Raw genomic sequence first — 24,288 nt, 5'->3', positions numbered from 1 at the left:
ATGCCTAGGAGCGGGTTAAGTCCACCCAGCAGTTAGTCCAAGTTGACCTGCAGCTCGGTGCGGAGGTGAGTTTCCCATATTTGTCCTTGACTTCTGAATCTCTTGTTGGTTGCCTTAGCATGCTTGCTTTCGTAGGGTCTGAAGGAGATGTCATCCCGTAAGTCTTGCTTCCTCCGGATGGAGCATGCCCGGGTGGCTGAGCTTGAGCGTCAGCTAGAGTCCGTCCGCCATGAGTCCTAGGACCGGGTGGCCAAGGTGACCGCGGTGCGGGGGGAGGAGCAGCATGCAGCAGAGCAAACGACCGCCGCCGAGCAGGGGCTTGAGGCGGCGAAGGCCCACCAGGCAGAGACTAAGGCAGGGTTGCGGAAATCCCTGGCGGACACCAAGGCAGCGCTCCAAAAATCCTTGGAGACCCTTGAGTCAGAGCGAAGCACCTTGGTGTCAGAGCGGAACGCCCTAGAGTTGACGCGAAAGGTCCTGGAGTCGGAGCGAAAGGCCTGGTCAGAGGCAGACCAGGAAGTGCTCGTGCCTTGGGGCCAGGTGATGGGGATGGAGGAGGCGAGTGCCTGTCTCCGTGAGTAGGTGGCCCGGCAGGCAGAGGAATTCTCCACCCTTTAGAACTTCCACATTGGTACGTACCTTTCTTGTTTTTCGTCGCGTTGGTTTCTTCCCTCAGCCTGTTTCTGAGCTTGTTGCCCTTCTTCCAGAGTTGGGTGGAAAGGTGAAATCGTTGGAGCGGGACCTGGAGACGGTCAAGACGACTTTTGGCCAGAATGCAGAGGAGGTGGCCAAGTCCCATGAAGAGCAACATGCTCTCGAGGGGGAACTTGACCAGATCCGCAATGTTGCCTAGCTTGTCATCTCGGAGGTCTTCGGGTTGGCACCAAGTACTAGCACACTAGCTATCTAGCTAGCGGAGGTCCCGGATGCGATCCGAGACCTTATCACAAGTGGGTTGTTCTACGGAGCATCAGGGGTGTTGACCTCGGTGGCGACGTACCACCCGAACCTGGACTTCGCCACTATCTACAACGGGTATGATGATGGCTTGAGCACAGAGGACATCCAAACTGCTTGAGGAGAGCTTGTTGTTGCACTGCTAGGTTGGTGGCAGAGCAAGTCTCTACACAGTGGGTGATGGACGTCCATCGTGAAGACATGGCTAGAAGCGTGCGTTGAGGGGACGTCGCCCAGCTTGCAGATGGTACGGAGCCTAGGTCAGAGGTGGATATTGCCCCAGCTCTAACCGAGCCGGATGTCATCCCATCGGGGAGTGAGCAGCATGCGCCCTCACCGGTCATACCGACAGTAGATGCCGTCGAGTCGCCCCAATAGTTTGTAAAGTATAAGAAGTTTAGTAGATGTAAAAAGATTAAGTTCGTGGGGAAGCCCCCATGTAAATGTTCTTGTGTACTTAATGACTATAGTCGGTTTTGTTTTTTGTGATGGAGTCACTCCATTCGGGGAAGCTTGTCCCTTTCATTCCTTAGTTTTTCCTTAGCATAATTTTGTTTTCTATTCTTTCTTTCTTGTACTTGCCCGTTTGTCCCGTAGGCTGCAACCTTGGGAGCCCGGGGCATGGCCCGCGAGGCTCAGCTGCTCATAACCATAGGAAAAGGCAAGGTGCAATCGGTCGGAATATTTTAAAGCAAAGCTATGTAAGGCAAATTAAAGGAACTGAACTACCCTTTTGTTTGGGTAAGAAGGAGTTTCACCATATGATAGTAAACAAAAAAGATAGGTAGTAGTGTACCCTCATGGAGCCCCCAAGCGACCCAGGCCAAAAAGTGTTTGGGTCGGGGTGCTCTTATAGGAGCAAACGCTAAGTAAACAAAGGTAAGACTGAATTTTAGGGGAAGAAAAATGACATAGCTGTTCCAAGCGTTTGGTGAGAATGTCGTCGTTGTCATCCTTCAATTGGTAGATGCCCGATCAGATCACTTCAACCTTCAGTCGTCCGGATCCTTGTCCGCTACGCCCCCTCTCTTGGCCGCTGCTTCGGTGCCTTTTTCTTCCTTTGGCCCACCGGCCTATCACAGAAGGCGCTTGAGGAGCTCGTAGTCCTTGTAGAGGTGTTTGACGGGGTAGGTGTAGGTTGGTGCATGGGCTCTCCATGAGCTCGTGGAAGTGGCCCTAGAGGGTCCTGCTAGGGCTGCTTGCCCATGTGATCAGCCATGACGATCAACGCGGAGTTGGCTAGGTCGGCGGCGATCTTTTCTGTTCCTTTCCCATTCTACATGGAGGGGCCCTCATCCTGATCCTGGTGTTTGGCCTTGCCTTTGCCTCGACCTTCAGTTGGAGCATGGTGGGAGCGGCGCTCGCTGGATGCGTTGGACAAAGGTCCGTGGTCCCGGGCCATGCGGGCTAGGACTCCAGTCGCTGCCGCGTGCGTCTCGATTCGGCCCGAGCCTGCTCATGCATAGGCGATCGGTGCGGAGCGGTTGTCAAGTCAAGACGAGGCGCAGGTGCGGCCTCTAGGTGCCGCGCTTGGTGGTTGTAGTGGTGAGCGGCTGGAGCGACTCGTCTGCTACGTCCCCATTCCCCTCGTGGGGAGAGAGGCCACGAGTCGGTGTCGCGATACGGAGCTCTCCGCATGTTGAACAGTGGCGGTCTCCACTAGTGCCTAAAGGTTTCAGTGGATCACCTATTCCGGAGGATCGTTTGGCTCGGCAGACCGCGCAGAAGCATTGCCGCAGTGGCGATGTTCTAATTGGCCCAGGCAAACTGTGGGGGATCGTTCCCCCTGTCCATGGTGTTGCATTGGACCCGATGGGTGCCGCTCACCGGTCTATGCGCATGGGGTGTAGTGTGGTGCGCTGAGCATGCTGGCACAGTCGATGGCTGGTGTAGCACTATTGTCGTAGTTCCTCGTCGTGCTCCCGTGAGAGCGCGGGGTCTCCACATGAGGGTCTAGAGGGGTGTGAGTCTGCAAGGACTCTGTTACCACCAGTGGCTGTCCCGGAGCATCCGCTATAGCGCACTCCCGAGACGGACGGTGGCGGGGTGCCACGTCGCCGATGTTGGAGCCGTCAACATCGTCATGCATGAGGTCGAGGACATAGGTGGGAGTATAGCTCGTCATCTCCACAAATTCGGATGTGAGAGGGGGTGGCGTCGGCATCTTTCGAAGCCCCCGGGCGTACACGTCTGCGGGAGACGCAAGGCCCTAGAGGAACCGGTTGTATGGCGGTCACGGCGGGGACAATGGGGTCCCTCTGGGTAATCGGCGGAAGATAGAGAATAGCAAGTAAATAATAGCATGTACATTACTCATAGCGGGGTTTGAGCAGAGAGTTATCTCGGAATGAAGCATAGATGCCTCATTGTTGAAGTTGTCGTGCAGTCCTAGAGCTGATGGAGGGCGCCCCTCCGACAGGCGCCAGAACGAGTGCCTCCTCACGGAGTAGTACGCCGAGCCTGGTTGGCGACAAAGTTCAAGCTTCCAAAGAGGAAGGCCTAGGACTGGCTTGGAGACTGGTGGAACCCACATCCCAACCGATGGGAGTGCGGGAAACTCTAGCGAGCCAAAGTGAGTCGTATCGCCTGAGTCCACCATGGCGAAGGTGGCGGAGAAGTGGGCCATCTGATGACCAAAAAGTGTTGAACGTACAGCGTCTTCCCCACGGACGGTGCTAGCTATCGGTGTAGAAAGTGACCAACAAGTAAATATTTGTTGTTTTGTTGTACGTTGTGATCGGAGGTGGCCTAGCACTCAATGACACAGGGATTATACTGGTTCAGGCAACATGCCCTACGTCCAGTTTGAGTCGGTTGGTGACTTTATTCCTGAGCCCAGGTGCTCGAAGTTTGCAGTGGGGTTACAAATGAGAAGGAGAAAGATGGGGGTACAAGAGGTCCGGTCGGACTCTAGTCAGAAGAACCGAGAGCGACAGGAGCTCCGCTGTGAGCTAAGTGTCCAAGCGTGTGCTTGAGGTTCGAAACTAGCGATTCTGTGGTTGTGAACTAGTGAACTTGATCGATATAATGAATCTAGAATGACTTGAATGTTGGGAGAGAACGCATCCCCTTTTATAGATGAAGGGGGTGGCCTTACAAGTGAGAGGGAGAGAGTACGTATGCTTCTAAGCCTTATTGCCCACGCCGGTGGGTACAGGATGATGGTAGGCGCCCACAACACTATTGGATGTTGGATGCATGTGGGAGGCTTGCGTCGTTTTGTTCGGGTATGGCAGATGTCGGTACCTGCTATACTATTGATGCCCAGAGACATGTGAGGAGTTTCACCATGTTCACTTGGTACGGTAAATGCCGGCGCCCACAACACTGTCGATGCCCAGAGGCATATGGGGGGAGCCTTACCATATGGGAGTTAATGGTGCCCACAATACTGTAGGGAAAATGTCGGCGCCTACAACACTATTTGTGTCAGGGAGCTTGTTGAAGGGTCGAGATGGCGGACTAGAGGGGGGATAAATAGTCTTTTCTAAAATTAATCACGTTGGCTAACTGAAACAAGTGCGGAATTAAAACTATTGGTCTAGCCAAGACAACACCCCTCTATATATGTTCTCTAGCACCTTCCAAAGATACTAATTATGCAACTAAAGTGCCGAGCTAGCTAGAGCTCTCCTAAATAATTCTAGGAGCAAGGTTACACAAACCTATGCCACTAGTACTTTAAGCAACAAGAGAGCTCCTACACATGCTAGTAAGCAAAAGCACAAAGCTAACTAAGCTCACTAGCAATGCTCAATAACAAGGCAACCAATGCCTAATTAGAGAGCACAAATATTTAGCTACACAAACTAAGCAATGTGACTAACAAGGTTACTAAAACCAAATTAGCCACGCAAGGGAGCTACTTCTATGCTACACAAGCAAGAAGGTAATTAGCAAGCTACACAAGCTATCTAATTACAAGAGCAACTACACAAGCTTAATATGTATAAAAGTAATTGCAAGCTTGTGTAATGGGGATGAAAACCAACGGGAAGAACAAGGTTGACACGATGATTTTTCTCCCGAGGTTCACGTGTTTGCCAACACGCTAGTCCCCGTTGTGTCGACCGCTCACTTGGTGGTTCGGCGGCTAATTAGCATCACCCGCTAAGCCCACACGTCGAGCGCTGCAAGAACCTACCCCGGAAGTGAGGGTAGCTCAATGACACGCTTTACTAGAGTTGCTCTTCGCGGCTCCCATGGGGCGAGCACAATGCCCCTCACAAGCACTTCTCCGGAGCACAAGCTTCTTGCACACTTCGACGGAGACCACCACCAAGCCATCTAGGAGGTGGCAACCTCCAAGAGTAACAAGCACCACCGGCTTGCAACTCGATCACCTAGTGCCACTCGATGCAACCTCACGATGCAATCGCACTAGAATCGCTCACTCACACAATCGAATGATCACTATCAAGTATATGTGTGATGGAGGGCTCCCAAGCACTCACAAGCATGGACACTAAGTCCCCTTAGGTGCTCAGCACCAGCCATGGCTGAAGGCCACTTCTATTTATAGCCCCAAGGGCTAAACTAGCCGTTACCCCTTCGCTGGGCAAAAATCAGGCCGACCGGACGCTCCGGTCGTGTTGACCGGACGCTGGACCTCAGCGTCCGGTCGCCCGCAGACGGCCACAGTGTCCTGATTCCAACGGTCACTTGACCTGACCAGACGCAGCAGCTTCAACTGACCGGACGCTGAACCCCCAGCGTCCGGTCGTTTCCAGTAAGGTACCGACCTCGACCGGACGCGTCCGGTCACACTTGATCGGACGCAGCCCAGCGTCTGGTCACACTTCAGCTTCTGCGTCACCGTACGTTAGCCTGACCAGACGCACCCTGCCAGCGTCCGGTGCTTTCAGACCCAGCGTCGCGATCAACTCGTTTTCACTTCTAACTTCTTCACCCTTGCTCCAATGTGCCAACCACAAGAATTTGCATCCAGCGCAATAGAAAATAGGCATTCCATTTTCCCGAAAGCGCCGAATCCCTATTTTCTATTGCGCCGGATTCAAATTCTTAGTGGTTGGCACATTTGAGCAAGGGTGAAGAAGTAAATGTGTACACCACGGCAGGAGGGAGAGAGGGACCCAAACCCATCTCAACCCTGCAAACACCACCTCCTTTGTAAATGTGCCAACACCACCAAGTGTACACCACCATGTGTATGTGTGTTAGCTTTTCACAATCATTTTCCAAAGGTTGTTAGCCACTCAACTTGCCATGCCACTCGATCCTAGCGACGATGCAAAGTTAGATCACTCGAGTGGCACTAGATGACCGATATGCAAATAAGTTTGCCCCTCTTGATAGTACGGCCATCTATCCTAAACCCGGTTATAAACTTCTCTACACACCTATGACCGGTGAAATGAAATGACCTAGGTTATACCTTTGCCTTGCGCATTCCATTCCATCTCCTTCAATGTCGATGCAACACATGCACCAACACGATCAACAATGATATGATCCACTTCATATCATCACGTGATCATATTGGTTCATCGATCTTGACTTTACTTGCTCTTCACCATTGCTATCGTCCATCGGCGCCAAGTCTTGCTCAAGCTTCACCGCCACGCGGTCCATCACTCCAAAGCCTTCGACTTGCCCTTCATGCTTGCAACCAGTCCATCAAGCCAAGTCTTGTCTTGATCTTCTCCACCTTGATCACATGACTCAATGTCATGTCTCATGTGCATTTATGCTCCTTCATCATCACATGTGTGAGCTTTGCAACATCTCCAAGCCATTTTCACCTTCATGGCATATGTTGCTCACACACATGTACCTATGGACTAATCACCTGTGTATCTCACATAAACACAATTAGTCCACCTAAGTTGTCACTCAATTACCAAAACCAAACAAGGACCTTTCAGTTGCAAAGTGCTATTTCTGTAGGTGTACAGGGTATGGTTCCTGGTGTCGTGGTCTGACTTGTGTGCATTGCCTTGCTTTCTCCGTTCGTTCCTAGGTCCTTTCTAAGCGGGTGTCTCTGGTTGGTTGGTCCGAGTCAGCTCTGGTTGCGCCAGTCGGAGAAGAGCAGTGAGCAGGGTTTTTGCATACCCTGGTCGGAGACATGGGGTCAGAGTTGGAAGTAGTGCTTTGGCCATGCCTTTCGATCAGGAGAGGTCATCCAGAGGCGGGCTGGAGACTGAAGTGAGCCCTCCGGTCGGAAAGGTGGACCGGAGTCGGAAAACGGGCGCCGCTCCTCCTCGGCTAGACCTTCTGGTCAGGAATTGGATTGCCCTTCTAGCCTGTTGTTCTGATACTTGGGTTGGCCCTTGAGTTGCGCGTTGTCTGCTTAGGCCGAGCCTTTGTTGGGAAGCCAGCCTATGAGGGACCCCATGTTTATAAACCCGATAGCTATTGTCCTTCTCATTTTCTTTAAACCCAAAACTTTCTCATTGTTTCATTAATTTTAAATACTACTGTCTAGAGACTTGTTCTAACCCATAAATGGATTTCTACAGGCAGCATCCCATACATTCTTTTTCTTCCACGACAAAACCTCTGGGTTATGCCATGTAAACGTTTTCATACAAATCTCCGTTGAGGAATACCGCCTTTACATCCATCTGATGTAACTCTAAATCATAACGTGCCAATAACACCATTATGATTCTAAAAGAATCCTTGCATGAGACTAGAGAGAAAACTCTCATTGTAATCTATTCATTCGCTTTGCGTAAAGCATTTTGCTACAAGTCGTATTTTATATCTTTCTATATTCCTTTTGGAGTCACATTTTGTCTTGTAGATCTATTTACAGCCTACTGTTTTGGCTCTATTAGGAATTTCTTCTAAGTCCCAAACATCATTGGTATTCATCGAATTCATTTTGGCTTCCATAGTTTCTTACCATTTAGATGAGTAAACGTTTCTCATAGCTTCTTCAAATGAGATGGGATCATCGTCCATTTGAATTTCTTCACTAACATAGACTTCATAGTCATCAGAAAAATTGGTTTACTAATTCTTTGAGACCTTGAAAGCTCTAGTTTAGTTTTGGTGAATTGATGAAACCCTAAGTGCTAACCTAGTTTATCAAGTGATCATGAGATAGGTAGCACATTCCAAGTGGTGAAGCAAATAAAGATCATGACATGATGATGGTGATGCCATGGTGATGATCTAGTGCTGGGACTTGAAAAGAAGAAAGAGAAAAACAAAAGGCTCAAGGCAAATGTATAAATAGGTAGGAGCTATTTTGTTTTGGTGATCAAGACACTTAGAGAGAGTGATCACATTTAGGTTCGATAGTCGTACTATTAAGAGGGGTGAAACTCGTATCGAAATGCGGTTATCAAAGTGCCACTAGATGCTCTAACTCATTGCATATGCATTTAGGATCTAGTGGAGTGCTAAAACCATTGAAAATGTTTGTGAAAATATGCTAACATATGTGTATAAGGTGATACACTTGGTGGTTGGCACATTTGAGCAAGGGTTAGAAACTTCACCGGCAGAGTGTCCGCCCATAGAGTGCGGACAGTCCGACGGTGCCACCGGCGCCCTAAACTCAGGTGAACGTGGTCACTGTAAGTGACCGGACGCTGGTCTCTAAAGGACCGGCGTGTCCGGTCAATAGCAGCAGAAGAAGAGTAGCGTCGATCATCGATCGGACGTTGGCGCTGAAACAACCGGATGCTGGCTGGCTGCGTCCGGTCACACTGACATGGTCATGCACAGGGGAAACACCAAGTGACCGGACACTAGGTGAGTCCGATCGAGCATGACCGGACGCGTCCGGTCGTAAAAAATCATCTCTGGATGCTTACTGGAAATGATCGGACGCTGAGGTCCAGCGTCCGGTCACTTCGCAGCAGCGTGTCTGGTCATCACTTGACCGTTGAGATCAAGTGCTCAGTATTTGAAGAGAGGGGACACATGGCACGTATTGCATGACCGGACGCTGAGGTCCAGCGTCTGGTCAATATGACCGGAGCGTCCGGTCACCCCATGTTGTGCCCAGTGAAGGGGTACAATGGCTCTATTTTATGGGGGCTTCTATTTAAGCCTCATGGCCAGCTCAAGCTCACCCTCTTGGCCATTTCATATTGACATAGCAACCTTGTGAGCTTAGCCAAAGGCCTCCCACTCATCTCCATCATTGATTCATCATCTTTGTGAGATTGAGAGAGAATCCAAGTGCATTGCTTGAGTGTTTGCATCTAGAGGCACTTGGTGTTCGTGTTTTGCTTCAGGATTCGCTTGTTACTCTTGGTGGTTGCCGCCACCTAGATGGCTTGGAGCAGCGAGGATCGTCGAGCGGAGAGTGGTGATTGTCTCTGGCTCCAATCGTGGTGATTGTAAGGGGTTCTTGACCTTTCCCTAATGGAGAGCCAAAAGGTACTCTAGTGGATTGCTCGTGGCTTGTGTGATCCTCATCTTGTGTTGGTTGTACGACACCCTATTGAGGGTTTGGCGTGTGGTGCCAATTAGCTCATGAACCACCAAGTGAGTGAATCACCACAACAAGGACTAGCTTGCCGACAAGCAAGTGAACCTCGATAAAAAATCATTATGTCATCATTTGATTCCGAGGTGATTGGTTTTCATTGTTATTCATTCTTGTGATTGATTGGCTCCTTCCTCGATATGGCGGTATAACCTTCTTGCTCACTCTCTTTACATTACCGCAAACTAGTTGTCAAGCTCTTTAGTGTAGCTAGTTGTGAGAGCTTGTTAGTTTGGTTAGTGTGGCTCTTTAGTTAGCTATTGAGAGCACACTAACTTAGTGTAGTGTCATATCTATTGTATGGATAGAAACTATATAAATTAGAATTATGGTAGGTGGCTTGCTATTTTAGTAGGCTAGTGCAACACTTGCTTCGCCTTATAATTGTCTAACCGGTTTGTTAAGAGTTGTTGTAGATTTTTTAATAGGCTATTCACCCCTCCTCTAGCCATTAGGACCTTTTAGACCTTCTGGGGCTTCAGCTACTGGCATTTTCATATAGGGCTGTTGTTGCTCTTCATTACCAAGAGGCAATTGATTCTATAGGCTCCTGTATCAGAAGATCCTTGTTTACATTACTCATCTTCTTCGAAGGGCTAATAGGTGTTGTATTAGTCATACAACATCAATAGTTATTTGAATCACTGGAGTGGGCACGCAGTCCCTCTTCTCTTCAAATCATAGATTTTTACATATTATGCTCCCCCAGATCATCCCATCTTCTATAAAGATAGTGTATCTTCAAATTTCTTATTTGGGTTTAATCTGTTAAAACCTTATATGGCGCTTTAAGCACCACCTTAATATCTTTGAGGTTGACTACGCTATCTTCCTATCGAAACTTTAAAAAATCCAGGAATTTAGCTATTTCTCTGCTTAGGGGTATCGTTATTATGACCGTTGTACTCCTCCGACGGTCACATTCATCTTAATTAATCTTTATCTCACTCTCAATGAAGAGTATCATTATATTCTCCCCCTCGAAATATGTCATAAACTTTACTACCATAATTTCAAGAACAATTCAGAAAAACTGTAACCAAGGAGACACTTATGACTTACTTTATTCACATGATTGTGCCATACAAATAAAGTTATTTCTTGATTCATATAGGAGTACACTTTTCTTATTCACTTCAAGAACTCAACGAGGTCTTTTATGAGCGGTACTTTTGCAGGTCACACTTGCATCTTTTTTTCTTGTTTTTTATTAGTATTGACCATGTCGGTGCATTTCTATTGTGCCATGGTCAATACTAGGATAACATAAGAGCTACCCAAACTTCTCTCGCTATGCGGGATACAAAACATATGAGTCATCATAAAACTTCTCCCGCCATGCAGGATTGACTAGCATAAGTACTATGCCAAACTTCTCCCCATGCGGGATACATCTATATACAATTTGTTGTAACAAAAACTTATTCATTACGACTAAAACATTCATTTATACTTAATTTTCCAATTAAATCTTTCTGTTGGTTCCAATTTAATTAAAAAATTAGTAAGCAGTCCTGAACTGACTTAACTCAAGCCTTTTCATTCATATACCCCAGCATTATAGCCTGTTGGCATACAGCCGAGTGATCTTCTACATCACCGTTGGGTAGAAAATAGAATTAATGCATAAAACTCATAAATTAACTTGAAAGACATACAACTACTTTTTAAAATTAAATTCTCCGGTTGATTCGAATTTAATTAGAAGATAATCAACATCATTACAACAGAAACACGATAATAAAATACATTCTATTTGTTCAGGAGCATTTCTTGGTTTTTATCTACTCTCTAAAAATTGACCATGCTGATGTAAAATTTATCAGAGATTTAAACTTCAAACTTAAACTTATTATAATATCGGTATCATCAGCGTTGGTTAGAAAATAACAATACCATAATTTAACATAAACAAATCGGACTACTCCTCTAATTTAAATTTTCCTGTTGGTTCCAATTTAATTAGAGAATAAACATAATCATAATTTACTAAATGTAATTGCTCTTCAAATTAAATTCTCCGTTTGGTTCGAATTTAATTAGAAGATAATCAACATTAAACTTTGCAGCGAACACATAAAAATATAATTTATCTACTTTTTAGAAGCATTTTACTATACTCATCCACTCTCTGAAAAAATTATCCCGTTGGTTTAAATTTTGACAGAGATTTAAACTGGACAAAAATCATTAAAATTTACTTCTGAATATAATAAAACATTTAGTAATCTTTACTGTGCATACAACCCGGCTCATCACTATTGCGCGTTCGCGCGAGCGGCCCAGCGGCCTACTTCCCCGTCGTGCACGCCCGCTCCCCCGCACCCAGGACGCAACCTAGGCCTGGGCCAGGAATCCACTGCCCTACCTGGGCCAAATGTCGGCCCGAGCAATCTCGGTCGTTGATCTCGATCGAACGACAGGACATGAATCTCGGCGAGAGAAAACCCCCAGCCGACGGATCTCCCCAAACCCTAATTTCACTTCTCTTCCCCTGCCTCTCTCTCTCTCTTCGTCGTGCTGCTTTCTCTCCCTTCTCTCTGAAAAGCAAGGCAAGTCGGAGATGGCGGCGCTGCCGTCAGTCCCCTCGCCAGTGTGCGCGCCCACCGTAGGGTGAGCGCACCACTGTCGAGCGGTCTAGCGACGGCGCCCTCAGCGCGTGTGCGCGGCTCCTCGAAACCCTAGCCGCATTTGCCCTTTCCTTTTCTTGTTCATCGCCGTAGCCAGAGAGAAGAGCAGCGGTGTAGTGGCGCCGCCACCGGTCCCCTCGCCGGCACGCGTGCTCGCCCTAGGCTGAGTATGCCACCGTCGAGCGGTCTGGGCAACAGTGCCCTAGTTCCCCACCGCGCCTCCCCCAAAACCCTAGACAGTTTCGCTCCCTTGCCTTAGCTTCATCGAACGGCGGTCGCCACGGTGACCAGAGAAGGAAGATGGCGCCGCCGCGGGCCCCTTCACCGGCGGCCGCGCCCACGAGAGGGTGAGCACGCTGCCGTCGAGTGGCCTCGCGACAGTGCCCAGAGCTCGCACGTCGCGGTGGACTGGCTCCCTTCCCGCGTGCCCAGCGAGATGGCGGTTCGGAGTAACTTCCTGCACGTCGGCGAGGCGGCAGTGGCGGGTTTTCTTCCCACGCGCTGGCGAGGCGGCAGTAGTGATGTGGTGAGTTCAAGGTGAGCCCGCCCGTTTCTATTTTTCTTTGCTAGGGTTAAGTCTCCTATTTGCTTCTCTACGCCGGCGAGGCGGCGGCGGCGGGAGCTTCTTCCCGTGCTACGGCGGTGTTGACGTTGGCGAGGAAAACTAGTTAGGTTCCTCCCCTCTCTGTCCCTTCCTATTCTAGGGTTAGGGTTAGGGCCGATTCTCTTTCTAATTATTTTTCACTCTACTACCCCGATCTAGATCTACACCATAGAACCTTGGCTCTGATACCATTGATAGAATTGAAGGATCTCTAGGTGCATAGATTAGTGGATAATTACTTAACTTAGACAAAACCTTGATGATGTACCTCACAGTCACGGCCATAGTGCCGTCGTAGATGTAGCAGCGACGTGGAGGAGCTGTCTAGTGGCGGCGGCGAGGGCGGTGGTACTTCCCATCGCTCACAGTGCGCCCTTCTAGATCGGACTAGGGCTAGAAACCTCGGTGGGGCTGACGGCTGCGATGAACCTCGTGTCTCGAGCCCCAGCCCCCACCTTCTATTTATTGTGCTGCGCGACGAGAGCCATCAGCCAGAAGAACGGCTGGGCGCCCCCGATCAGGACGCGGATTAAGGACCTAATTAGCCGTTGGGTCAAGTTGGTAGAGATCAATCCTAACACCTTCGTAGCCTCTGATGGTGAGCACTTGGAGGTTGGCATGCGGCTGGAGGCTTTCAAGGACCTGCACATCAGCCACATCTTCTGTGTCTTCGTCTTCGTCTTCACCTTCATCTTCGATGTGCATGCCATCATCGTGCCATTGCAGTGTCAAGTCGTTTAGGTGATGCTTATCCTTCAGGTTAGCCTCCTGGGCCTTGCTGCCAGTTTTCACACTTCCAAGTCCTGAAAGCCAAAGGCAACCCCTCAAAGATTGCAGGCTTCCAAGCTCACTGATGGAGCAATGTGACGAGTCTCCACTGACCTGGAAGACTGGCAATGTCTGGAGTTCAGTGAGCTCTCCAATTCCATGTGGCATGTGAACATAGCCCAGTTGCTTCGTTAGATCAAGATGTCGCAGCTTTACTAGCTTCCTCATGTCTCTAGGTAGCTCGGTGAGGAAGCGGCAGTGTTTTGCTTCCAGTGTCTGCATATTGCTGAGGCTGCAGAGCTCAGATGGAAGAGCCCTGACGTTTGTGTTGTTGACAGATACTAAGTACCGCAGGTTTCTCAGGCCAGCAATGGATCCTGGAAGCTCTTCTGTTTCAGTATGGCTCAGATCCAGTATCTCTAAGGATGTGAATCTCAGAAAGAAATCATCCAAACCAACAAGATTTAAGGTAGGCAAAGAAATGTTGTTCGGTTTCCACTCAGGTTGCACCGCCAGAAACGTCTGCAGATCCTTCAACTGTGCTGTCCTGTGCATCAGTTCAACAGTCTGAAATTGCGAGGAAATGAGAGAGCAGTGAAGAACATTTTCAGGTATGCTACTCAGGAGATCCTCGGACTTGAAATATTTGTCACGGGAGACGGATTCCACCACATTGTAAATAAGCTCATGCATCACAAACTTGTTATCTTAATAATCATGAGATGGTGAGTACTGAAAGAACGATCTGCACAGCAACTCGTTGAAATATTCAGTTCCTACATCTTCAGGTTCACGCCCTTCAACTGGCCTGACACAACCATGAGATATCCACAGGAGAACCATGTGATGTTTATCAAAGATGTAACCTTCTGGGAACAACGAACATAATGCAAGACACCGTTTCAGATGGACTGGTAAAACATCATGGCAGAGCCATAAAGGCATAACACTTCCTTCAAACTTATCCTCATCTAATGAAATAGTGTCTGCATGGCACAGAAGACCATGGCCTTCAAGTTTAGAGGATTTGATCCAAACCATGAAATGAACCTCTTAGCAACCATCACTAAATCAGGAGTGTTCTGGATATCAGTTCCCACACCAGAATATAGTTGGAGAAGCATCAGTTTGTTTTCTTCAGATAAAGGATTTAAGGAATAGGAATATGTTGCGACATTTCCAACAGCAGCAACGGTAGAGCTCCTTGTGGCCATGACAACAACACTTCCTTTGGCACCAGTATTAAGAACCTCTAGTACAGTAGTCCAAAACTGTTGGTTTTCTATGTCCGCATCATCCAAGAAAAGCAAAAAAATTCTTATCTGTGATTTCCTCCATAATCAGTTCCTAGAGGAGGTCCGTGCTCATAATGCTGCAGTGGTCATTCATTACGAACTCAAAAATCTTCCTAAATAACATCAGTACGTCTAATTTATCAGACATCTGTATCCGCATCCTTTTGTCAAAAGCATACAACAATTCTTGGTCATAGTAAAGGACACTGAGCATTAAGTCTTGCCAAAACCACTTCCACCATTTATGCAAAAGACTGTACAATTACTTCCATCATCTCTATCCAACAATATCTTTTCCATAATGTTTTGCCTAATTTCATCTCTGCCAAGGAGTTTATGACCAGCCTAAAATAGTGAAGGGATAAATCAAAGCAATCGACAAAAAGGAGGACAGTTACTAAAATTATTGTAGTGGTGAACCTGCTAGTTGAAAAAAATGAATACCTGCTGCATGAATGTATGGTTTAGTCCTTTTCGTCTTTGTTTTCCCATGGCTAACCATGCCATTGCATCCTTATAGGGAGTATAATGTGGCTCCTCCACCTGTGTACATTAGGTAATAGTTAAGTCAGACTTGTGCTAGACCATTAACTACATTTGTTTTTCTGTGCTACATGAATTGCAAATTTGACATAAGTATAATTTCAGATTAAAAAGCAAACCAAATTTCACTCTCATAGTTGTTCTGCATAACAGTGCTTGCAGTTCATCCCGTAACTTGTTGAGAAAAAAGGGATTTTGTATTTAGAAGTAGTTGTTACATTTAAACTTGCACTAATTAACCTATTCTTACTACATGCTTACCTTAGAGTAAGATTCACAACATGTGACCCCTCCAATAAGATTATTGAAGCGTAGTGCTGCATCCACCTGCAGTTTGGAACTGTCTGTACTGAGCTGATCAACAGAGTCCTGGTAAGGTTTCTTCCTGGCCGGCTCCCTGTAGGAGTAGGTGAGGACAGAAGAACAGGATCCACACTGCAGTTTGCTCACTGCATTGGTGGAGACGGCAAAGTCGATGGGTGCTTGGAGCAGCTTGAAGCAGCTGGAGCAGACAATGAACGGTGCACCCTTCAGTATCGGCCGACAGTAGTGTCTGCTCCGAGGAGGCAGTCCACTCCTTGAAGTAGAAGAAGCATTGATCACTTCTCCTGTGTTGCCAGTGTGGGTTTTCGCTGTGCAAGCCCAAGAGAATCTATTAGGAATGTAACAATGACCAAAGACACCAAGCATCCAAATGCTAGCCATATAGGAACATGAGTAAAATCTGAAATTACCTCGAAGGTTAGTGCCGCATCCACTTTCCTGGTAGACTTGGGCACCCGATTTTCTGCGGCACCTTTGATATCTCCCAGTAGTGCTGCGTCCACTGACCTGGTAGTCTAGAGCACCGGGTTCCTCAGGAACCTCGAAGACTTGTGCTGCATCCACCTGCAGTTTGGCAACGTCTTTTCTCTGATCGATGCAGTCCTGGCCTTGGTAGACTGGGGCATCAGGTTCCTCAAGAACCTCGAAGACTAGTGCTGCATCCACCTGCAGTTTGGGACTGTCTATGCTGAGCTGATCAATGGAGTCCTGGCCTTGGTAAACTGCGGCACCGGGTTCCTCAAGAACCTTGAAGTCTAGTGCTGCATCCACCTGCAGTTCCGGACTGTCTATGATGAGCTGATCAATGGAGTCCTGGCCTTGGTAGACTGCGGCACCGGGTTCCTCAAGAACCCCGAAGTCTAGTGCTGCATCCACCTGCAGTTCAGGACTGTCTATGCTGAGCTGATCAATGCAGTCCTGGTAATGTTTCTGGTCCCTGTAGGAGTAGGTGAGGACAGCAGAACAGGATCCACACCGAAGTTTGCGCACTGTGTTGGTGGAGAAGGTGAATTCAGTGGGCACTTGGAGCAGCTTGAAGCAGCTGGAGCAAACAATTAACGGCGCGCCATTCAGGATTGGCCCACAGTATTGTCTGCTCTGAGGACGCAATCCACTCCTTGAAGGGGAAAACATATTGTTCACTTCTTCTGTGCCACTGGTGCGGATTTTGGCTGTACAAGGACAAGAAATCCATTAGAAATCTAACAGTGACAAACCATATAAATGCAGAAATGGTAGCAGGAGAAACAAGAATAAAACCTGAAATTACCTCGAAGACTAGTGCCGCATCCACCACATTGGTAGACACAGGCACGGGGTTCCTCAAGAACACTGTGGCACCTTGAACATCTAACAAGGCGAACTGCCATGGCATCTGAATTCTCCATGACCTGAAAGACCCCAAAACATTACTCACAGTCACAACATGAGTAATTTTTTACAGTGTCAATGACCAGAGACCCTTGTACCAACTACAGAATTATGCATGGGTGCAGAAGCCATTGCATGTCTGAAAGGAGCAAAGGCGCAATCAGACAGAGGAATTGGGAACATCGTCCTTGAGACTGGTGCTTTTCAAGTGAAACAGGCGGTCTTACACATGAGCACAAGGATGATGTTCAAGGAACTTATTCAGGAGGATTTCATCAGCGCATGAGGTCAAGGGACTTTTTCAGGAGGATTTCATCAGCAAAATAACTAGTCATCATGTCCCAGGAGACCGTAATTGTGTTTCTCACGAAATGGCAGTGTTTGGTAATACTCCCTGTGTCCTCCTTTCATTCCCAAATTATAATTCAGTTTAACTTTGTCCTAAGTCAAGTTTCAGTAACTTTAACAAAATCTATAGAAAAATGCGTCAACATCTGCAATTATAATTCAGTTTAGCTAAATTTTATTAAAAAAACTGAGAGTGCATTTATTTGAACCTGTGGATGTTAACATATTTTTTCTAAAACTAGTTTCATAGTTTAGAGCAGATTTGACTTAGAAAAGCTGACGCGGTGTTGATTTTGTAATGTTTGCTGCTCCTGAATGTAGTCCTGATGCGGTAGCCAGGGATTTAGCTGGGTCGCTGGTTTAATGCAGTCATACAGCTTCCTTCAAAAAATTAAAGATTTCTAGGATAAAATTTTGTGGTGACTTTCAGGATTTCATCCTGAACAGAACATTCCAAGCCAAAGAACCAAGCGTTTGACGTTTACACAGAAGCTCAAGATTATTGTGCATTTCAACCAATTTCCCCAAACTTTATACTGCCCTGCCCCGTACCGCATCAAATCCAATTTGAAATTGAAATTCCAGAACGTTCTAAATGAAATTGCAATCTGAAGCACGAAATAAGCAGAACAATAGACAGACATGAGAAAGAAACTAAGACCACCCACAGTGTATCAAATATCGATGAAACAAGGAGGAGAATGTTGAAACGAAGAGAGACAAGAATTCAGCATCGATGCAACACATTGCAGGGGGCGGTGCTAGAGCCAGAAAACTCAGACATCGAGGCATGTAGAAGCATCGGTGCTGAAACAAATAAAAAACTATTTCCCGAGCTATTTCAGCATCGCTCACGTTGTGGGCAGTCTAAGACTAGCCACAGCGTTGCTTTTTATCGGTGCCCAAACACTCTCTCTTCTATTTGAAGCACCGATGCCCACGTTGTAGCCGGTGCTGAGATGAAAAAAAAGTGGGCACCGATGCATGTTCGTTCACCGGTGCTTCAAACGTTAAAAAATATTATTCCTCGTTCGCCTCTGCCTCTGCGGCCGCTACGACGGTGTGTCACGGAGTCCACGAGCATAGTGAAGCACCGGTGCCCACACTGTGAGAATTGGAGAGCTAAAGCATCGGTGCTATGTGTCAGACTGAAAAATTTTTTTTGGCACCGCTCACACTGTGGACAGTCTAATGGGAACAAAGCCGTCCACCAACCTCCCTTTTTCCCCTACCAGTGGACTCTAGACTTTTCTTCTCCTTGCTCCCAAAAATCGGAGGAAGACGCTGCTGCTCCAAATCCAACTCCGGGGGCTGCAGTTGCCTGATCGGGCGAATAAATTACAAATAGTGATGGGCAGGCAATGGTACTGTACTATGGTAGAGTTGTTCGTAAACAATCGTAAATTTTCAGCCGGAATAGTATTTTTCTCTCACATAAACCAACCAGCGTTACTTCTTAACGAACCAGTGACGATACGAACCAGCCAACTGAACGGGCTGGTTAGCTGACGGGTCAACCGAGCAAAAAAAAAACGCAAAGCTGAAGGTGTGTTAGGGTACGATGGGTTCCCTTCTAAAGTTTATCGTGCCAAAAATTTGATAAGTCATAATTTTAGCTAGCATTTGATTTATTAACAAAATATGCCAAACTCTTACATTTACAAGACCAAATTTATGGTAGTTTTTTACCGAACTTTTAGATTATTAATTTTCTAACTTTTAGATTATTAAATTTTAACATAACAAATTTTGGAAGTCAACCGCCCAATAACTCAACATCCGAATTGAATTCCAACAATTCGCTGGTCGTGGAGCCAGCTGCTGGCATGCCGCCCCCGCATGCACACGCCTGTACCCCGCGCCGCCGTATGTGGACGCGCGCGCACGCGGCCCCGCACCTGCCTCGTCTTCCGGGCGAAGCAAAATATCAGCGCGCTGCGCGCGTCCGGTGCCGTGTGCATGCAGTGATTGCAGAATACCGATTGAGCATTCGGTTCGTTTCTGTTTCTTTGGTTATCGATGAAATTTGGTTTCAACAAAATAGAAACCGATCGGTTCAAAAAAAAAATTAGAAACCAAGCATTTCGGTTCTCGATTATTTTAGTTCAATTTCGGTTCTAACCGAACTAACTGAATTTTTCACAAAATCTCAAGGAACAATAAATATATGTGTTCTAAGGCAAATTTATACAACACTATATTTATTTTTAATAATAATAATATATAAGAAAACAATAGCAATATAGTAACATAAATATATAACAGTTCAAATATAAAACACTACACATAAACTAAACCTAATCTTACAAAATACAAGGAAGTGAAGTATAATTCATGTAATTCGGTTCTTTCAGTTAATTCGGTTAACCGAGAGTAAAAACCGATTTTTTCGGTTATTTCGGTTCCTCAATATCAGAAACCGAATAAGGAATCGAATTTTTCGGTTCGGGTTCTTTTGGTTTCGGTTCCGATTCTTTCGGTTCGGTTTTCAGTTCTCGGTTAAATTTGCCCAGGGCTAATGCCGATGCATGCTGCCAGTTATTACCGAGAGAGAAAGAGAAAGAAAGAGAGTACGAGTCTGAAATAATCCGAATCTCTAACAAAAGTTTCATAAATTAAAGTGAATCTACGAGAATTGGAAAGTAGATCCACGACTGCAGGTTTTCAAGCATGAAGATTCAAGACGCTGCTAGTACATCATGACCACGTATACAAGTACATCCTTGTTAAAACAGGCATACAGCACGTGAAGAGCCACGCGGCGTCGTTGGCCGGGCGACCGTGTGATCTGAGACGAGAGAGTAGAAATACAAATGACGGGTTGACGTCGTCTTGACGACGATGGAGAGGTACGGTGCGTGCGGTAATCATCACTAGGCAGCTTAGCGGTAATCATCACTAGGCAGCTCACCTAGCAGCAGGCCACATACGTACAGGTACGGCCGGCTAGCTAGGCGCCGGTGTAGATGTGGAGGTTGCACGCCATGGTGACGATGAGGAAGATGGCGAAGAAGAGGATGGTGTGGACGGTGGCGGCCTTGCCGGTGACGCGGAGGCTGCCGAAGTCGACCCAGCGGTGCAGGCCGGGGAGCTCGATGAGCAGGCCCGGCGAGAGCAGCACGAAGAGCACGACGCCCACCACCACCGGCGCCCAGTCCAGCATCCCGGCCGGCTTAGTTGGTCTCCTTCTGCCTTCCAGATCACTAACTAGTCTAGCTACTGCATTGCTGCGAGTGCTGGGTGTGGGTGTGTGTATGCCCAACGTGTGCTTGCATTTTGTGGAGCTCGAGCAGCAGGAAGGAGAGGGAAAGTGGGCAATAATAATGGAGCGGAAAAGAGAGGAGATTCATCGAGGAATGAGACGTCGACGACAGCCATGGCTAGCTGATCCAGTCGACGACGCTAAAGAGTGAGAAAGGGATGAGGGGAATCCATGGAGGAAAAGCATCGGGATGAGGATGGGATCATAAAAGGAGCGGTTCCAGCTCCATCAGGGAAGCTGACTCTGACCGCGCTTGCTTGCTTGATTAATTCGGCGGTACGGTACGCATGTTTTTTTTCCTTGCTTCATTAATTTCAATTGATCTTTTTTTTGATCGATTTTCCAGGTAACTCAATTCAACTGCCGCTTGCTGTGTTTAAAAAAAAAAGCTAATGCTTTAGTTTTTTTTTTATGAGTGGAGCTAATGCTCCGGTGAGGACGTCCGTTATAGCGTGTCGGTCTGAACGCCCCGTCTCCAAGCCTGCGCAGCGACCAGGCCCAATAGCTAACGGGCCTGCTCCATTTACACTCTCTTCTCTATTTCTACATTGCGATAGCCGAGATATCCCCAACTCCCGACTCGCTTCGCTCGTCGCGGCTCACCGCGCCGTCCGCTCACCTCAAGGCCCCCCCCTCACCATGCGGCGCACCCATCCCAGCGTCGCGCTGTGCCCCGTCCCCGTCCTGTGCGCAACCCCACATCCCTTGTCGTTGTGTGCCATGTGCCCCATCCCCCGCTGCGTCAAGGTGCTGCCGACACTGCCATTACCCTAGCCGATGGAGGAGTGTGTGACGCCGTCCCGCTGGCGAGCTGCCCGCGCCGCTGTCGCACCAACGAGCTCCATGCGCTACAGCCGACCTCCATGCCGGCATCGAGCTCCGCAACGACGAGTCTCTATTCCTCCAATTAGCAAGGTGACATGCGCTGAAAGCGCATGTTGCAAGCGTATATTTCCAGTGTTTCAGATGTTTTATTTTATTGTTGCAAAAGTAGATCGGGATATTGCATATGTTGCAATGTATGTTCCAAACGTTTTATCTGTTTTTCAGACATATGTTGCAAGTGTGTTTATTTGGATGTTACATGTGTTTCACACATATGTTGCAAGTGATTTTTATCCGGATATTGCATATGTTTTGCAATGTCTTTTCATGTGTTTTTGCAAGTGTTTTAGATACATGTTTCAAGTATTTCATCAGTCTACAGACGTATGTTGCAAATGTTTTATCTAGATATTTCAAAAGTAGATCGGGTGTTGCACATATTGCAATAAGCGGTGGTGACTGGTAGACAACGGCCTGCCGTAGGGCTTCGGCTCCTAACTCGCGCGGCACGCCTCACCCTCTCCTCTCCTCTCCTCTATCTCCCACTAGTACAGAAACAAGCTGTACTTCCGGTTGAAAAACCCCTTCAGTCCCGATTTTTCAACCGGAAGCACGAATCCGAGACTAAAGGACCCCTCCTTTAGTCCCGGTTTCTCGTCCGGGACTAAAGGTCACCAACCAGGGCTAAAGAGGCCTCCCGGCCTAGCCACGTGGGCCGGCCCTTTAGTCTTGGTTGGTATTACCAACCGGGACTAAAGATTTTTTTTTCTTTTTTTGTTTCTATTTTCAATTGATGATTCGTTTTGGTTTTCGAATAGGTTTTCGAATACGCATTGTACGTTGCTAATAATATACGTATTCTACACGCTTATAATGTTCGAACATTTTGTATAAACTAACGTATATATTACATGCATATACATATATTGTACATTATTTTATATACATATAATATGTATATATATATATATATATTACAAATAAAGCTTGCATTGTATATTCTATCATATCCTTAGGATAACAAATTCACTCTATCTGGTTTGGCTTCCATGTTTCGTTCATGTTATTGTAGAACTCACCGGCGAGGTTTAAGACCTGGTCATTAAAAAATCCTGCTATGGCCTCTTGAATTGCTTTCAGTTGATCACGTCGTATGACTTTTTTCTTCAACCATAGAGTCTTCAATAAAAGTTAAAGGAAAAGTATTAATATATATATATGTGTGTGTTGGTCACGTAATTACTTATATATATGAGCAATAAAAGAAATTGTGAATATATGAATATATTTATATAACGTACTTTGAGAATCTCTTCAGGAGTTTTTGTAGTACGCCATGATGAACTCGCAAACATAGTATCCGCAGTAGTTGGTCCCTTGTTCTTGCCTCAGAACCCATTTTTACGAGAAAAAAGATCCGGTGAATTGAAAGCATGCATGGTGTTAATTGAATTATATATATATAATATATATATATATATATATATATATATATATATAGCTAGTACTTACTTTGTGTGCGATTACATTCAGTGGCGCTTTGCAATGTTTCATGTGGTGTTCTCAATGAAACTTTTCCAAACACTACGCTCAATAAAATAAAAAATTAATTTGGCCTTTAATAATTGTTGCAGTTAAGAGATCGGGGTATATATAGTTGCTAGAGAGACCAAATAACCCTTGGATAATATCTATCATGTTTTGGTACTCTGTTTGCTCTTTTCTTAACGAGTCTAAAATGCTCAACCAACTATTGGCCATATCGATGACCATCAATATCCAGTGATTGATGCATATGTTTTTATACACAAATATGATCGACATTAACTAGAGTCAACATATATATATATGGGAGATAGCTTAGCTAGCAAGCAAATAATTGAACAAATGTCCATATGATCGACATTAATTATTTAATACTCACTTAAAGTTGTAGGGGAAGAGTATGTCCTTGTTTTGTTGGTTCACTAAGAACCTCATGAGATTTTTCTCGAGTTCAGCTTTCCATTCAGGCGGGGGATTAGGGTGTTTGAATACGACATTTAGATCAACGAAACCAACATCATTATCCTTTCTCTTTCTGAGTTCTGTCATCTCATATCTGCATATATAATATAGTGTGAGGATATATAATTTATATATATACATGTAGCTTTATATATATACACTTTAATAGTATAAAATAATCACACTTATAGACAATAGCAGCTAATAAGACTTTTGTCGAGAGTCCAGGTGGCATAGTTGGTGTAATTCTAAAAACTCGACATATATAACGTCATCGCCACGGAAGTAATGTTGGTTTCTAACTCTGACAGAAACAAAGGTCATCTCTCTCCGTTCACACGCCGCCATGTACCACTTGTTTAGCAGGTACATTTGCGTACCCAGTTCACCTAAGGCCTCAGGGTTGTATAGACTCTTTTCATGTTCAAATTTCTTTCAAGGATCCACTTTCGGAGCATATGGTCCTCCAGCGAGCACTTGGACAAGGTCCAAACCAGTATCCTAGTAAAACCAAACCAGGTCCTCAAAATCGACGTCCAGTAAGTCTAAGTTTGAACTATATTCACTACAAATGACAAGAGGGGGGCTGATTGTTGTGATTGTTATCCGAGTTGTGCAACACCTTTCCCTACTCTAGTCTTTTTCTACGCCACCTCAAATGACTTGGTGAGAGAGCGGTCGTAGTCCGATTTTGGTAGGGTCTTTTGAGATTCCCGCTTTTTCTGGTCCACCTTCTTTCTTAGAAGATCTGGAGGTAGGTAGAAGTACGGTTTCTCTGGGTTCTCCCTCACTTCTCGTTGCTTTCTTACTTTTTCGAAGAAACTGTTCACATCTTTTTGTACTGCAGCATTTAATTCCTTTTCACTTTTCTCGTAAGACAGTTTTTG

General features: G+C 46.4%; 1 pseudogene; it reads right to left on the bottom strand.

The window, feature by feature from the left end:
- The window catches only part of LOC136495684 (disease resistance protein RGA2-like), a 28,376-nt pseudogene extending 7,906 nt beyond the window's left edge, over positions 1–20,470 (bottom strand).
- Between the last annotated feature and the right edge of the window lie 3,818 nt (positions 20,471–24,288).

Source organism: Miscanthus floridulus, chromosome 12, assembly GCF_019320115.1.
Source record: "Miscanthus floridulus cultivar M001 chromosome 12, ASM1932011v1, whole genome shotgun sequence".
NCBI classification, from domain to species: Eukaryota; Viridiplantae; Streptophyta; class Magnoliopsida; order Poales; family Poaceae; genus Miscanthus; species Miscanthus floridulus.
Note: the sequence above shows the minus strand (reverse complement) of the source record. Positions and strands in the feature narration are given on the sequence as shown.